This window comes from Aplysia californica, unplaced genomic scaffold (genome assembly GCF_000002075.1).
Source record: "Aplysia californica isolate F4 #8 unplaced genomic scaffold, AplCal3.0 scaffold00044, whole genome shotgun sequence".
Lineage (NCBI taxonomy): Eukaryota > Metazoa > Mollusca > Gastropoda > Aplysiida > Aplysiidae > Aplysia > Aplysia californica.
Window position 1 is genome coordinate 1,719,910 of NW_004797314.1, and position 4,550 is coordinate 1,724,459.

Sequence of the window (4,550 nt, forward strand, 5' to 3'; positions counted from 1 at the left end):
CACACACACACACACACACACACACACACACACACACACACACCAAGTATTTGTTTTATTTATTCAAAGTCAGAACAAAGAGGGGGCAGAGACACAAAGCCCCTGCCGTGTAAATTTCCCCAGCAAACCTCATCTCCACCAAGACGTTTCACTCTCGCTTGGGTCCACTGTGAGTTCTGAGGTTCTTTCTGCGAGTCAGACGGAGAACTTACAACGTGTGAAGGAATGGGGCTGTAGCTAGGCTTTCTCAGCCTAAGACTGTGGGGTTTCTTTCGGGGGATCCTGAATCAGTGCTGGCCGCGGGAAAGGGAAAGGAAAAGGCAGACAGGCAGACTGACAGGCGGACAAGCAGGAAAGCAGGCAGATATACAGACACAGAAACAGACACCGGCACATGCACGTACGCACACACACGCACGCACGCGCACACACACGCACACACGCGCACACACACAAACACACACACACACACACACACACACACAGACAAACCAGAATAAAAAACAATAAAGCAAAAGCAAAAACCCAGCCAGGCAGGAACATAAATAATTTAAAAACAAACTCGAATGCTTTTGTATAATATGGTCACAGTTATAGAGACAATGCTATAAAAATGAAATATAAGATTCCGTTCTACCCGTTGCTGTATACTGTCAAGAGGAGAGAATAGACCTCATTACGAGTGAAGACTTTGGAAATCCATATAAAGCACTGCACTACAGTATACCGAACACGGCCTTGACTATATCAAACTGGAGGGGCTACATATCGATCTTCCCTTCGCGCCCCCCCCCCCAAACCCCCACCCCAACCCCAACCTTTTTCCTTCCGATATTCGCCTCGCCTCACGAAATCCCTCAGCATTCGACTGCTCGTCGCACGCCCCAATAATTACATTAAAGATGCACACCAATTTAAAGCGGATTTCCCCGGAAATCCACGAGCAGCGGCGTGTGCACAAGCGATGCGGTCGGGTCGTGTGGCGTTGGTGGGGGGATTAAACCGACGCCCATTGTCACAGAGCTCAGAATATGGACCCCGGACAGGTCGATGTCGATTAATGCTGGTAGGATATATACTGACAGGGTTTTCCGGCCCACCGGACATTGGACTGACCACTAGAGCTGTGGTTTCATGTTTACTGATGGTGTGTGTCGGCACAGCTAGGGAGGAGGATTGGGTTCACCGGCATCGAGAAACCATGAGCGTTTTGGCTTAAACGAGGTCGAGAGAATGAGAACACTAGAGAAAGAAAAATAAAACAAGAGTAGAGGAGGTGTAAAAAGAGCAGGCAGTGAAAGAGGAAGAAAGTGGTTGACTGGAGGGTGCTCTCGTGTGGTTTGCTCCTTCGTTCCCACAAAACGTTTATCTTTTCTCCTTCTTTTCTTTGTACATCGTTGGCACTTATATAGCCTATTTGATTTGCAAGTGACTTTCCCCTAACTTTAAAAAAGGAAAAAAAAAGGAAAGGAAAAAAAGTGCAAACGAAAGAGGACAAAGTACCACCACCACCACAACAACAACAATAGCACAACAACAACAACATTTTAATTCGGTTTTTTTATTAAGGAATTCTTGTGGCCCTCTTAACGGGTTCGGTATTATCGCAAACGGACGCTAAAATGTATCTACGACAACTTAAAAAAATCTGTGTCGAAAGGACAGTCAAACAGAATCGTAACCAAACATCCTCCTCTCCTACATCCTCTCACCGGCCTTCTCCCTCCTTTAGTCACCATCTACCCTTAAGGAGAGGCCGACGCATTGAGAACTTGACACTTATCAATAGTAGTACTTACGTTGCCATAGCGACCACGACACTTGCCATCAGAGGAGGTTCAAGCAAAACAACCTGAAAGGTAAAAGAAGGAAAATCGTTAAACTTCGCCAACATTACCGGGAGAACGTGGTTTTATAAGTATCGGAAATAAGAAAGACTAATACTACACTGGTGTTTTGGAAGGGCGTTTTTTCCTGAGTTCGACCGAGGATGCTGTCTCAAAAAGCAAACCGGTTTCTAATCTTTATAGCAACTCGTGCAACAAGGGCATAATTATTTTATAATTGTATCAAATGATATAGTATGTTATTATATCACATCAAATAATATAGAATATATGATAAAATATATTATATTATACGATAATACGTTATGTTATTATATCTTTGATATAGAGAGAAAGAGAGAAAACAAGACATAGAAGAAGGAGAAAAAGGAGAGAGAAAAATGCGTCCATGTATCACAATGTATGAGTGTAAGCATGCAGGATTGTGTATGTGTATGTGTGTATGGGTGTGTTTGTAGGCGTGTGTGTAGGCATGTGTGTGTGTGTGTGTGTGTGTGTGTGTGTGTGTGTGTGTGTGTGTGTGTGTGTGTGTGTGTGCACGCGCGCGAGCTCGTGAGCCAGGGAGCGAGCACATCTGTGGTCACAACAGTCCGATCCATAAAGTAACAGCTACAACATGTCAATGTGTCAGAATTGTTAAAACATCATCGTAGGACCCCCGACGCAGGCCGCAAGCTCTATAAACCGCAAGTTTAACTTTAACTTATGAACAAAACAATTTAATGTCCTTTTGAGCAAGAATTGTTTCAGGCTGCATTTCCAGCGTAAAGTGAGAAATAAAATGATCCACTTCGGCAACACATTAACAAGACTGAAAAATAAGCGAACAGCTCACTCTTTGATATTAGCACAAACGTAAACAAACACAGAAACACAAATACACTCACACACCCATATATATATATATATATATATATATATATATATATATATATATATATATATATATATATATATATATAAATACACAGTGTATAAGCACATCCAAAAACGCAATGATGTACTCACACGTAAGAGCGTTATGTCCTACCATTTCAGCAGAAACGTAAAAAATAAATCAAACACACACACAGACAAGCGAAAACATACACAAACAAACATGTTCACAAACTTCAGAGCGGTGAGTCCTATCGTCCCAGCAGAGTTGGCTTTACAAGATCCACTACCAATAATTACGATCATTATCTGAATTATGATGCCTCACGCGGAAACGGGTCTGGGAAACTAATGATAATGCACACATTGTGAGCACCACTGACAAGATAAATGCGTTCCTTGTAAGATAAACTTCCGCCAATCCTACCCCACTTCATAACCTCCTGATATTTCCTAGATAATAAAAAGCTGTAATTTTCCGTGGAAATGGATTCAGATATTCCCATAGTTTCGCAACTGTTTTCAAGTTACAAGGGAGTAATATGATTTTGTTTAATTTGCCGATTCGAGAAAGCTTCAGCATCAAACACATTCTGCGTTTCACTTAGCGCCATTTGGAAGGCCAATATGTTTGAACATCCCTATAATAAGGTTGCGATTTTTTTTCCAATCCTGTTGCTAAATATCACTCTTTCGTTCTCTATCGGAACGGTTTGTCCTTTCAAAACTTCCTGATTCTCACCCCCTCACCACTCCCGCCATGTTTCTCTCTGTCCATCTCCTTTTCACTCTCCTTCTCTCTCTCTCTCTCTCTCTCTCTCTCTCTCTCTCTCTCTCTCTCTCTCTCCCCCTCTGTATAATATAATAGTGTTTGTAACTGCCTGTCTAAGTCCAGATGGTTTCCTCGAATTTTATGTGAGCGAGACGTGCAGGGGGTATTCGGGGATCTGGGAATTTTTCTTTAAATTAAAGAATAACTGAGACGCGATAATCCGGGAAAATGCAGGATACAGGAAACTGAGAAAAGGGGAGAGAGAGCGAGAGAGAGAGAGAGGGGGGGGAGGAGACAGAGAGAGAAAGAGAGGTTGGGGGCAGACCTACAGGCAGATAGGCATACAGGCAGACAGACAAACGGACAGAGATGAGAGAGACAGAGAGACAGAGAGACAGAGAGACAGAGAGAGACAGGAGTGAGAGAGAGAAAGAGGGAGAGAGAGAGAGAGAGAGAGGGGGGGGGATAGACAGAAACACAGATAAACAGAGAGAGAGACGAAAAAAACAGAATACAAACTACAAGGTTGACACAACGTTTCATAACTGTCGAGGCGACAAGATGTGTCACTGCTAATCTCGACCGCTCTAGTTCCCACACTCTCATCTGACACTGGCAGCGATCAAGAAGGCTTTGTCACTGTCAACCCTCCTGTCCCTTTTGACTCATCCCAATACACCACACACACACACACACACACACACACACACACACACACGCACGCACACGCCAAAACAAGGACAATTCCGGAAAAAAACCGGAAAAAAGAATCGAAAACAAAACAAACCAATTGGAAGTACACTGAACGAAAAGGCAACAACTAGGGACTCATGCATACGCTTTCAAACCTTTACATCCCCTGCCTATTAAAATGGACTCCTGACGCACATTTTGGGTTTTCCTCTAAACAGGATAATGTCCCTAGGGGACGTAAGTAAAAGAGAAACCAAAAACTGCGGTATGCATATAAATGCACCTTGGTTAGATATTTCTTTTATCCTTCAGGAACTGCCAGTCTCTCTCTCTCTCTCTCTCTCTCTCTCTCTCTCTCTCTC

General features: G+C 43.2%; 1 long non-coding RNA gene across 1 annotated transcript in view; it reads right to left on the reverse strand.

The window, feature by feature from the left end:
• LOC101845223 overlaps positions 1–4,550 on the reverse strand; it is a 57,690-nt gene that overhangs the window by 5,347 nt on the left and 47,793 nt on the right. The window contains exon 2 of the long non-coding RNA XR_004858227.1: positions 1,800–1,852. This is a non-coding gene — a long non-coding RNA (uncharacterized LOC101845223). The remainder of the gene's footprint in view (positions 1–1,799; positions 1,853–4,550) is intronic.